At 46.5% G+C, this 12,807-nt stretch overlaps 6 non-coding genes across 6 annotated transcripts; all 6 read left to right on the forward strand.

The window, feature by feature from the left end:
- The first annotated feature begins 469 nt into the window (after positions 1-469).
- On the forward strand, positions 470-660 carry LOC130308186 (U2 spliceosomal RNA). The gene has a single exon (XR_008857230.1). It is a non-coding gene; the product is annotated as a U2 spliceosomal RNA (small nuclear RNA).
- Positions 661-2,759: 2,099 nt separating this feature from the next.
- LOC130308154 (U2 spliceosomal RNA) lies at positions 2,760-2,950 on the forward strand. Its single transcript, XR_008857199.1, has one exon. It is a non-coding gene; the product is annotated as a U2 spliceosomal RNA (small nuclear RNA).
- Positions 2,951-5,048: 2,098 nt separating this feature from the next.
- Positions 5,049-5,239, forward strand: LOC130308165 (U2 spliceosomal RNA). Its single transcript, XR_008857210.1, has one exon. It is a non-coding gene; the product is annotated as a U2 spliceosomal RNA (small nuclear RNA).
- A 2,084-nt stretch (positions 5,240-7,323) lies between these two features.
- LOC130308177 (U2 spliceosomal RNA) lies at positions 7,324-7,514 on the forward strand. The gene has a single exon (XR_008857221.1). It is a non-coding gene; the product is annotated as a U2 spliceosomal RNA (small nuclear RNA).
- A 2,098-nt stretch (positions 7,515-9,612) lies between these two features.
- On the forward strand, positions 9,613-9,803 carry LOC130308189 (U2 spliceosomal RNA). The gene has a single exon (XR_008857232.1). It is a non-coding gene; the product is annotated as a U2 spliceosomal RNA (small nuclear RNA).
- A 2,090-nt stretch (positions 9,804-11,893) lies between these two features.
- On the forward strand, positions 11,894-12,084 carry LOC130308191 (U2 spliceosomal RNA). The gene has a single exon (XR_008857233.1). It is a non-coding gene; the product is annotated as a U2 spliceosomal RNA (small nuclear RNA).
- Positions 12,085-12,807: the final 723 nt, after the last annotated feature.

Raw genomic sequence — 12,807 nt, forward strand, 5'->3', positions numbered from 1 at the left:
GAACCATCACCGCCATAGGTTGTCAAATAACCCGGATTTAACCCACACAGGTAAGTCCAATGGGGTGCAGGCATGTCCTCTATGCTTACAGCTTCCCGTGGGTGTTGGTTTGATACCGTTTGGGGACAGCCAAGGAGGCATCTGCAGGCAACAAAGGTAGGTGTGTGCTTGTGTGTGTGTTTCCTATGCAGATCCTAAGCCCAGTGTCACATGCAAGTAGGAGGAGTAAGAAGGGTTCCTGGCAAATCCGGGTTATGGATTGCATTTAAAAAGGCCCCGTGGGAGTGCAATGGGCCCCTGTCTTGCTGCTTAGCAATAATGGTATGGGTTTAGGTTCTGCTGTGTGTACTGGTGGTTGACTGCCCCCCAGCCCAGAGTGTGCATGGAAAATTGTCTGGCAGCCTCCCTGACAGCAAGCAGTGATAGTGCCCATGAAGGGGACCTTGTTGGGCCCGCCCCTTTCACGGTTATCGCTTCTCGGCCTTTTGGCTAAGATTAAGTGTAGTATCTGTTCTTATCAGTTTAATATCTGATACGTCCCCTATCTGGGGACCATATATTAAATGGATTTTTGAGAACGGGGGCCGATTTCGAAGCTTGCTTCCGTCGCCCTATGCATTGACCCGATATGGCAGTATCTTCGGGTACAGTGCACCACCCCCTTACAGGGTTAAAAAGAAAGATTCCTACTTTCATTGCTACCTGCTTGCTGGCTAGCCAGCTAGCCAGCCCTGTGGGCCTTGCTGCTGCTGCAGCCAAAAAACAAAAGGTGGTGCTGCTGCTGCTTCTGCTGCTTCTGCTTCTGCTTGTGTCTGGCCCCTGTTGGAGCGTCCAGGCACAGGACTTCTGCTGCTGCTGACTAAATGGCCTCCTTAATTGGATCATTTGAGTAGCCAGCACACCTGTGCAGGTAGGGCATGACATGATAGGCAGCTGCCTTGATAGCGGGTGGGTGCTGAATGTTCCTAATTGACAAAATAAGATTAATGCTTATGAAGAAATATAAAATCTCATCCCTTCCCCAATATCGCGCCACACCCCTACCCCTTAATTCCCTGGTTGAACGTGATGGACATATGTCTTTTTTCGACCGTACTAACTATGTAACTATGTAACATAACATGGGGGGGGGGGGGGGGGGGGTCTCCTGGCTGTTCACACAGGTGTGTCATTGCTGTACATTGACCATGCATTGCTTCTGTGGTATTGCAAAGGCAAAGACAAATGCTTCCAGCCATCCATTGCACTAATGGATTGGTCATCAGCTGGCTGTCTATGTCCCGCATCAATATAGACCAAAGTACAGAGGGTTAGGCTATGCTATTGTGCACCTACCTGATGCATCAGAAGGTGCGAGGCCCTTGCTAAATTCTGTGCACAGACTTTGAGATCTATGCTTTAGACTGTATCTAAACCTGCTCCAACATGGACTGACATTCTGGCCTACTTTCAGCCGATGCGACTTGTCTGTCGCTGAACAGTCGCTTTTTATGTATTCAGCACCTATGTATAATGTTGTAAAAATGCTCTAGAAGCTAAAGTCGCAGAAATGTCACACATATTTGGCCTGCAACTTTCTGTGCGACAAATTCAGACAGGAAAAATCAGTATAAATCCTTAGAAAATTATCCCCCAGTGTCTCCATCTGCTGGCGGTATTGAATAAGCATTGCTGCACTGATGGGGTATGCATTAGACGAAAAAAAAGAAGAAAAAGAAGAATAATACGCCCAGAAAAGAGGCGAAAAGGAGAAAAACGTAAAAAAACGTGAAAAAAAAGTAAGAGGAAGAGAAGGGAAAAAAAGGTGGAAATGGGTTTAAAAGTGATTTCGGCGGAGAAATATATATATATATATATATATATATATATATATATATATATATATATGCGCACACACACACATAGATATAAACGTATTCTCCGTTGAGATATTGCAGCCGCTGCTGTGTCCAGGCCCAGGAGCCTTAGCACTGTGCTGTGATGTCACTCAATACCACTGACATCACTAGGTGTAAACAACATCTCTCCTTTGCTGTGTATGTGACTATGGAGCTGTTTGGTGATGTCGTCTATTACGGCCTTCATAGAAGCAACAGGAGATTGTTGCATCCATCTTGAACCCTCAGAACTACAGTGCTATGATGTCACTCACTTCCACAGGCCTTGCAGAGTGTAAACAACAACAACCCAGCTTTGTTGTGTATGTAACCAAAGGGATTTGTGATGTCACCTAGAACCTTCACAGCAGCGACAGCTTTATGAGGAGCATCAGCACTGCTCTGCCTGAGCAGAACCATCACCGCCATAGGTTGTCAAATAACCCGGATTTAACCCACACAGGTAAGTCCAATGGGGTGCAGGCATGTCCTCTATGCTTACAGCTTCCCGTGGGTGTTGGTTTGATACCGTTTGGGGACAGCCAAGGAGGCATCTGCAGGCAACAAAGGTAGGTGTGTGCTTGTGTGTGTGTTTCCTATGCAGATCCTAAGCCCAGTGTCACATGCAAGTAGGAGGAGTAAGAAGGGTTCCTGGCAAATCCGGGTTATGGATTGCATTTAAAAAGGCCCCGTGGGAGTGCAATGGGCCCCTGTCTTGCTGCTTAGCAATAATGGTATGGGTTTAGGTTCTGCTGTGTGTACTGGTGGTTGACTGCCCCCCAGCCCAGAGTGTGCATGGAAAATTGTCTGGCAGCCTCCCTGACAGCAAGCAGTGATAGTGCCCATGAAGGGGACCTTGTTGGGCCCGCCCCTTTCACGGTTATCGCTTCTCGGCCTTTTGGCTAAGATCAAGTGTAGTATCTGTTCTTATCAGTTTAATATCTGATACGTCCCCTATCTGGGGACCATATATTAAATGGATTTTTGAGAACGGGGGCCGATTTCGAAGCTTGCTTCCGTCGCCCTATGCATTGACCCGATATGGCAGTATCTTCGGGTACAGTGCACCACCCCCTTACAGGGTTAAAAAGAAAGATTCCTACTTTCATTGCTACCTGCTTGCTGGCTAGCCAGCTAGCCAGCCCTGTGGGCCTTGCTGCTGCTGCAGCCAAAAAACAAAAGGTGGTGCTGCTGCTGCTTCTGCTGCTTCTGCTTCTGCTTGTGTCTGGCCCCTGTTGGAGCGTCCAGGCACAGGACTTCTGCTGCTGCTGACTAAATGGCCTCCTTAATTGGATCATTTGAGTAGCCAGCACACCTGTGCAGGTAGGGCATGACATGATAGGCAGCTGCCTTGATAGCGGGTGGGTGCTGAATGTTCCTAATTGACAAAATAAGATTAATGCTTATGAAGAAATATAAAATCTCATCCCTTCCCCAATATCGCGCCACACCCCTACCCCTTAATTCCCTGGTTGAACGTGATGGACATATGTCTTTTTTCGACCGTACTAACTATGTAACTATGTAACATAACATGGGGGGGGGGGGGGGGGGGGGTCTCCTGGCTGTTCACACAGGTGTGTCATTGCTGTACATTGACCATGCATTGCTTCTGTGGTATTGCAAAGGCAAAGACAAATGCTTCCAGCCATCCATTGCACTAATGGATTGGTCATCAGCTGGCTGTCTATGTCCCGCATCAATATAGACCAAAGTACAGAGGGTTAGGCTATGCTATTGTGCACCTACCTGATGCATCAGAAGGTGCGAGGCCCTTGCTAAATTCTGTGCACAGACTTTGAGATCTATGCTTTAGACTGTATCTAAACCTGCTCCAACATGGACTGACATTCTGGCCTACTTTCAGCCGATGCGACTTGTCTGTCGCTGAACAGTCGCTTTTTATGTATTCAGCACCTATGTATAATGTTGTAAAAATGCTCTAGAAGCTAAAGTCGCAGAAATGTCACACATATTTGGCCTGCAACTTTCTGTGCGACAAATTCAGACAGGAAAAATCTGTATAAATCCTTAGAAAATTATCCCCCAGTGTCTCCATCTGCTGGCGGTATTGAATAAGCATTGCTGCACTGATGGGGTATGCATTAGACGAAAAAAAAGAAGAAAAAGAAGAATAATACGCCCAGAAAAGAGGCGAAAAGGAGAAAAACGTAAAAAAACGTGAAAAAAAAGTAAGAGGAAGAGAAGGGAAAAAAAGGTGGAAATGGGTTTAAAAGTGATTTCGGCGGAGAAATATATATATATATATATATATATATATATATATATATATATATATGCGCACACACACACATAGATATAAACGTATTCTCCGTTGAGATATTGCAGCCGCTGCTGTGTCCAGGCCCAGGAGCCTTAGCACTGTGCTGTGATGTCACTCAATACCACTGACATCACTAGGTGTAAACAACATCTCTCCTTTGCTGTGTATGTGACTATGGAGCTGTTTGGTGATGTCGTCTATTACGGCCTTCATAGAAGCAACAGGAGATTGTTGCATCCATCTTGAACCCTCAGAACTACAGTGCTATGATGTCACTCACTTCCACAGGCCTTGCAGAGTGTAAACAACAACAACCCAGCTTTGTTGTGTATGTAACCAAAGGGATTTGTGATGTCACCTAGAACCTTCACAGCAGCGACAGCTTTATGAGGAGCATCAGCACTGCTCTGCCTGAGCAGAACCATCACCGCCATAGGTTGTCAAATAACCCGGATTTAACCCACACAGGTAAGTCCAATGGGGTGCAGGCATGTCCTCTATGCTTACAGCTTCCCGTGGGTGTTGGTTTGATACCGTTTGGGGACAGCCAAGGAGGCATCTGCAGGCAACAAAGGTAGGTGTGTGCTTGTGTGTGTGTTTCCTATGCAGATCCTAAGCCCAGTGTCACATGCAAGTAGGAGGAGTAAGAAGGGTTCCTGGCAAATCCGGGTTATGGATTGCATTTAAAAAGGCCCCGTGGGAGTGCAATGGGCCCCTGTCTTGCTGCTTAGCAATAATGGTATGGGTTTAGGTTCTGCTGTGTGTACTGGTGGTTGACTGCCCCCCAGCCCAGAGTGTGCATGGAAAATTGTCTGGCAGCCTCCCTGACAGCAAGCAGTGATAGTGCCCATGAAGGGGACCTTGTTGGGCCCGCCCCTTTCACGGTTATCGCTTCTCGGCCTTTTGGCTAAGATCAAGTGTAGTATCTGTTCTTATCAGTTTAATATCTGATACGTCCCCTATCTGGGGACCATATATTAAATGGATTTTTGAGAACGGGGGCCGATTTCGAAGCTTGCTTCCGTCGCCCTATGCATTGACCCGATATGGCAGTATCTTCGGGTACAGTGCACCACCCCCTTACAGGGTTAAAAAGAAAGATTCCTACTTTCATTGCTACCTGCTTGCTGGCTAGCCAGCTAGCCAGCCCTGTGGGCCTTGCTGCTGCTGCAGCCAAAAAACAAAAGGTGGTGCTGCTGCTGCTTCTGCTGCTTCTGCTTCTGCTTGTGTCTGGCCCCTGTTGGAGCGTCCAGGCACAGGACTTCTGCTGCTGCTGACTAAATGGCCTCCTTAATTGGATCATTTGAGTAGCCAGCACACCTGTGCAGGTAGGGCATGACATGATAGGCAGCTGCCTTGATAGCGGGTGGGTGCTGAATGTTCCTAATTGACAAAATAAAATTAATGCTTATGAAGAAATATAAAATCTCATCCCTTCCCCAATATCGCGCCACACCCCTACCCCTTAATTCCCTGGTTGAACGTGATGGACATATGTCTTTTTTCGACCGTACTAACTATGTAACTATGTAACATAACATGGGGGGGGGGGTCTCCTGGCTGTTCACACAGGTGTGTCATTGCTGTACATTGACCATGCATTGCTTCTGTGGTATTGCAAAGGCAAAGACAAATGCTTCCAGCCATCCATTGCACTAATGGATTGGTCATCAGCTGGCTGTCTATGTCCCGCATCAATATAGACCAAAGTACAGAGGGTTAGGCTATGCTATTGTGCACCTACCTGATGCATCAGAAGGTGCGAGGCCCTTGCTAAATTCTGTGCACAGACTTTGAGATCTATGCTTTAGACTGTATCTAAACCTGCTCCAACATGGACTGACATTCTGGCCTACTTTCAGCCGATGCGACTTGTCTGTCGCTGAACAGTCGCTTTTTATGTATTCAGCACCTATGTATAATGTTGTAAAAATGCTCTAGAAGCTAAAGTCGCAGAAATGTCACACATATTTGGCCTGCAACTTTCTGTGCGACAAATTCAGACAGGAAAAATCAGTATAAATCCTTAGAAAATTATCCCCCAGTGTCTCCATCTGCTGGCGGTATTGAATAAGCATTGCTGCACTGATGGGGTATGCATTAGACGAAAAAAAAGAAGAAAAAGAAGAATAATACGCCCAGAAAAGAGGCGAAAAGGAGAAAAACGTAAAAAAACGTGAAAAAAAAGTAAGAGGAAGAGAAGGGAAAAAAAGGTGGAAATGGGTTTAAAAGTGATTTCGGCGGAGAAATATATATATATATATATATATATATATATATATATATATATGCGCACACACACACATAGATATAAACGTATTCTCCGTTGAGATATTGCAGCCGCTGCTGTGTCCAGGCCCAGGAGCCTTAGCACTGTGCTGTGATGTCACTCAATACCACTGACATCACTAGGTGTAAACAACATCTCTCCTTTGCTGTGTATGTGACTATGGAGCTGTTTGGTGATGTCGTCTATTACGGCCTTCATAGAAGCAACAGGAGATTGTTGCATCCATCTTGAACCCTCAGAACTACAGTGCTATGATGTCACTCACTTCCACAGGCCTTGCAGAGTGTAAACAACAACAACCCAGCTTTGTTGTGTATGTAACCAAAGGGATTTGTGATGTCACCTAGAACCTTCACAGCAGCGACAGCTTTATGAGGAGCATCAGCACTGCTCTGCCTGAGCAGAACCATCACCGCCATAGGTTGTCAAATAACCCGGATTTAACCCACACAGGTAAGTCCAATGGGGTGCAGGCATGTCCTCTATGCTTACAGCTTCCCGTGGGTGTTGGTTTGATACCGTTTGGGGACAGCCAAGGAGGCATCTGCAGGCAACAAAGGTAGGTGTGTGCTTGTGTGTGTGTTTCCTATGCAGATCCTAAGCCCAGTGTCACATGCAAGTAGGAGGAGTAAGAAGGGTTCCTGGCAAATCCGGGTTATGGATTGCATTTAAAAAGGCCCCGTGGGAGTGCAATGGGCCCCTGTCTTGCTGCTTAGCAATAATGGTATGGGTTTAGGTTCTGCTGTGTGTACTGGTGGTTGACTGCCCCCCAGCCCAGAGTGTGCATGGAAAATTGTCTGGCAGCCTCCCTGACAGCAAGCAGTGATAGTGCCCATGAAGGGGACCTTGTTGGGCCCGCCCCTTTCACGGTTATCGCTTCTCGGCCTTTTGGCTAAGATCAAGTGTAGTATCTGTTCTTATCAGTTTAATATCTGATACGTCCCCTATCTGGGGACCATATATTAAATGGATTTTTGAGAACGGGGGCCGATTTCGAAGCTTGCTTCCGTCGCCCTATGCATTGACCCGATATGGCAGTATCTTCGGGTACAGTGCACCACCCCCTTACAGGGTTAAAAAGAAAGATTCCTACTTTCATTGCTACCTGCTTGCTGGCTAGCCAGCTAGCCAGCCCTGTGGGCCTTGCTGCTGCTGCAGCCAAAAAACAAAAGGTGGTGCTGCTGCTGCTTCTGCTGCTTCTGCTTCTGCTTGTGTCTGGCCGCTGTTGGAGCGTCCAGGCACAGGACTTCTGCTGCTGCTGACTAAATGGCCTCCTTAATTGGATCATTTGAGTAGCCAGCACACCTGTGCAGGTAGGGCATGACATGATAGGCAGCTGCCTTGATAGCGGGTGGGTGCTGAATGTTCCTAATTGACAAAATAAGATTAATGCTTATGAAGAAATATAAAATCTCATCCCTTCCCCAATATCGCGCCACACCCCTACCCCTTAATTCCCTGGTTGAACGTGATGGACATATGTCTTTTTTCGACCGTACTAACTATGTAACTATGTAACATAACATGGGGGGGGGGGGGGGGGTCTCCTGGCTGTTCACACAGGTGTGTCATTGCTGTACATTGACCATGCATTGCTTCTGTGGTATTGCAAAGGCAAAGACAAATGCTTCCAGCCATCCATTGCACTAATGGATTGGTCATCAGCTGGCTGTCTATGTCCCGCATCAATATAGACCAAAGTACAGAGGGTTAGGCTATGCTATTGTGCACCTACCTGATGCATCAGAAGGTGCGAGGCCCTTGCTAAATTCTGTGCACAGACTTTGAGATCTATGCTTTAGACTGTATCTAAACCTGCTCCAACATGGACTGACATTCTGGCCTACTTTCAGCCGATGCGACTTGTCTGTCGCTGAACAGTCGCTTTTTATGTATTCAGCACCTATGTATAATGTTGTAAAAATGCTCTAGAAGCTAAAGTCGCAGAAATGTCACACATATTTGGCCTGCAACTTTCTGTGCGACAAATTCAGACAGGAAAAATCAGTATAAATCCTTAGAAAATTATCCCCCAGTGTCTCCATCTGCTGGCGGTATTGAATAAGCATTGCTGCACTGATGGGGTATGCATTAGACGAAAAAAAAGAAGAAAAAGAAGAATAATACGCCCAGAAAAGAGGCGAAAAGGAGAAAAACGTAAAAAAACGTGAAAAAAAAGTAAGAGGAAGAGAAGGGAAAAAAAGGTGGAAATGGGTTTAAAAGTGATTTCGGCGGAGAAATATATATATATATATATATATATATATATATATATATATATATATATATGCGCACACACACACATAGATATAAACGTATTCTCCGTTGAGATATTGCAGCCGCTGCTGTGTCCAGGCCCAGGAGCCTTAGCACTGTGCTGTGATGTCACTCAATACCACTGACATCACTAGGTGTAAACAACATCTCTCCTTTGCTGTGTATGTGACTATGGAGCTGTTTGGTGATGTCGTCTATTACGGCCTTCATAGAAGCAACAGGAGATTGTTGCATCCATCTTGAACCCTCAGAACTACAGTGCTATGATGTCACTCACTTCCACAGGCCTTGCAGAGTGTAAACAACAACAACCCAGCTTTGTTGTGTATGTAACCAAAGGGATTTGTGATGTCACCTAGAACCTTCACAGCAGCGACAGCTTTATGAGGAGCATCAGCACTGCTCTGCCTGAGCAGAACCATCACCGCCATAGGTTGTCAAATAACCCGGATTTAACCCACACAGGTAAGTCCAATGGGGTGCAGGCATGTCCTCTATGCTTACAGCTTCCCGTGGGTGTTGGTTTGATACCGTTTGGGGACAGCCAAGGAGGCATCTGCAGGCAACAAAGGTAGGTGTGTGCTTGTGTGTGTGTTTCCTATGCAGATCCTAAGCCCAGTGTCACATGCAAGTAGGAGGAGTAAGAAGGGTTCCTGGCAAATCCGGGTTATGGATTGCATTTAAAAAGGCCCCGTGGGAGTGCAATGGGCCCCTGTCTTGCTGCTTAGCAATAATGGTATGGGTTTAGGTTCTGCTGTGTGTACTGGTGGTTGACTGCCCCCCAGCCCAGAGTGTGCATGGAAAATTGTCTGGCAGCCTCCCTGACAGCAAGCAGTGATAGTGCCCATGAAGGGGACCTTGTTGGGCCCGCCCCTTTCACGGTTATCGCTTCTCGGCCTTTTGGCTAAGATCAAGTGTAGTATCTGTTCTTATCAGTTTAATATCTGATACGTCCCCTATCTGGGGACCATATATTAAATGGATTTTTGAGAACGGGGGCCGATTTCGAAGCTTGCTTCCGTCGCCCTATGCATTGACCCGATATGGCAGTATCTTCGGGTACAGTGCACCACCCCCTTACAGGGTTAAAAAGAAAGATTCCTACTTTCATTGCTACCTGCTTGCTGGCTAGCCAGCTAGCCAGCCCTGTGGGCCTTGCTGCTGCTGCAGCCAAAAAACAAAAGGTGGTGCTGCTGCTGCTTCTGCTGCTTCTGCTTCTGCTTGTGTCTGGCCCCTGTTGGAGCGTCCAGGCACAGGACTTCTGCTGCTGCTGACTAAATGGCCTCCTTAATTGGATCATTTGAGTAGCCAGCACACCTGTGCAGGTAGGGCATGACATGATAGGCAGCTGCCTTGATAGCGGGTGGGTGCTGAATGTTCCTAATTGACAAAATAAGATTAATGCTTATGAAGAAATATAAAATCTCATCCCTTCCCCAATATCGCGCCACACCCCTACCCCTTAATTCCCTGGTTGAACGTGATGGACATATGTCTTTTTTCGACCGTACTAACTATGTAACTATGTAACATAACATGGGGGGGGGGGGGTCTCCTGGCTGTTCACACAGGTGTGTCATTGCTGTACATTGACCATGCATTGCTTCTGTGGTATTGCAAAGGCAAAGACAAATGCTTCCAGCCATCCATTGCACTAATGGATTGGTCATCAGCTGGCTGTCTATGTCCCGCATCAATATAGACCAAAGTACAGAGGGTTAGGCTATGCTATTGTGCACCTACCTGATGCATCAGAAGGTGCGAGGCCCTTGCTAAATTCTGTGCACAGACTTTGAGATCTATGCTTTAGACTGTATCTAAACCTGCTCCAACATGGACTGACATTCTGGCCTACTTTCAGCCGATGCGACTTGTCTGTCGCTGAACAGTCGCTTTTTATGTATTCAGCACCTATGTATAATGTTGTAAAAATGCTCTAGAAGCTAAAGTCGCAGAAATGTCACACATATTTGGCCTGCAACTTTCTGTGCGACAAATTCAGACAGGAAAAATCAGTATAAATCCTTAGAAAATTATCCCCCAGTGTCTCCATCTGCTGGCGGTATTGAATAAGCATTGCTGCACTGATGGGGTATGCATTAGACGAAAAAAAAGAAGAAAAAGAAGAATAATACGCCCAGAAAAGAGGCTAAAAGGAGAAAAACGTAAAAAAACGTGAAAAAAAAGTAAGAGGAAGAGAAGGGAAAAAAAGGTGGAAATGGGTTTAAAAGTGATTTCGGCGGAGAAATATATATATATATATATATATATATATATATATATATATATATATGCGCACACACACACATAGATATAAACGTATTCTCCGTTGAGATATTGCAGCCGCTGCTGTGTCCAGGCCCAGGAGCCTTAGCACTGTGCTGTGATGTCACTCAATACCACTGACATCACTAGGTGTAAACAACATCTCTCCTTTGCTGTGTATGTGACTATGGAGCTGTTTGGTGATGTCGTCTATTACGGCCTTCATAGAAGCAACAGGAGATTGTTGCATCCATCTTGAACCCTCAGAACTACAGTGCTATGATGTCACTCACTTCCACAGGCCTTGCAGAGTGTAAACAACAACAACCCAGCTTTGTTGTGTATGTAACCAAAGGGATTTGTGATGTCACCTAGAACCTTCACAGCAGCGACAGCTTTATGAGGAGCATCAGCACTGCTCTGCCTGAGCAGAACCATCACCGCCATAGGTTGTCAAATAACCCGGATTTAACCCACACAGGTAAGTCCAATGGGGTGCAGGCATGTCCTCTATGCTTACAGCTTCCCGTGGGTGTTGGTTTGATACCGTTTGGGGACAGCCAAGGAGGCATCTGCAGGCAACAAAGGTAGGTGTGTGCTTGTGTGTGTGTTTCCTATGCAGATCCTAAGCCCAGTGTCACATGCAAGTAGGAGGAGTAAGAAGGGTTCCTGGCAAATCCGGGTTATGGATTGCATTTAAAAAGGCCCCGTGGGAGTGCAATGGGCCCCTGTCTTGCTGCTTAGCAATAATGGTATGGGTTTAGGTTCTGCTGTGTGTACTGGTGGTTGACTGCCCCCCAGCCCAGAGTGTGCATGGAAAATTGTCTGGCAGCCTCCCTGACAGCAAGCAGTGATAGTGCCCATGAAGGGGACCTTGTTGGGCCCGCCCCTTTCACGGTTATCGCTTCTCGGCCTTTTGGCTAAGATCAAGTGTAGTATCTGTTCTTATCAGTTTAATATCTGATACGTCCCCTATCTGGGGACCATATATTAAATGGATTTTTGAGAACGGGGGCCGATTTCGAAGCTTGCTTCCGTCGCCCTATGCATTGACCCGATATGGCAGTATCTTCGGGTACAGTGCACCACCCCCTTACAGGGTTAAAAAGAAAGATTCCTACTTTCATTGCTACCTGCTTGCTGGCTAGCCAGCTAGCCAGCCCTGTGGGCCTTGCTGCTGCTGCAGCCAAAAAACAAAAGGTGGTGCTGCTGCTGCTTCTGCTGCTTCTGCTTCTGCTTGTGTCTGGCCCCTGTTGGAGCGTCCAGGCACAGGACTTCTGCTGCTGCTGACTAAATGGCCTCCTTAATTGGATCATTTGAGTAGCCAGCACACCTGTGCAGGTAGGGCATGACATGATAGGCAGCTGCCTTGATAGCGGGTGGGTGCTGAATGTTCCTAATTGACAAAATAAGATTAATGCTTATGAAGAAATATAAAATCTCATCCCTTCCCCAATATCGCGCCACACCCCTACCCCTTAATTCCCTGGTTGAACGTGATGGACATATGTCTTTTTTCGACCGTACTAACTATGTAACTATGTAACATAACATGGGGGGGGGGGGGGGGTCTCCTGGCTGTTCACACAGGTGTGTCATTGCTGTACATTGACCATGCATTGCTTCTGTGGTATTGCAAAGGCAAAGACAAATGCTTCCAGCCATCCATTGCACTAATGGATTGGTCATCAGCTGGCTGTCTATGTCCCGCATCAATATAGACCAAAGTACAGAGGGTTAGGCTATGCTATTGTGCACCTACCTGATGCATCAGAAGGTGCGAGGCCCTTGCTAAATTCTGTGCACAGACTTTG

The sequence above is a fragment of the Hyla sarda genome, unplaced genomic scaffold (genome assembly GCF_029499605.1).
Source record: "Hyla sarda isolate aHylSar1 unplaced genomic scaffold, aHylSar1.hap1 scaffold_1467, whole genome shotgun sequence".
NCBI classification, from domain to species: Eukaryota; Metazoa; Chordata; class Amphibia; order Anura; family Hylidae; genus Hyla; species Hyla sarda.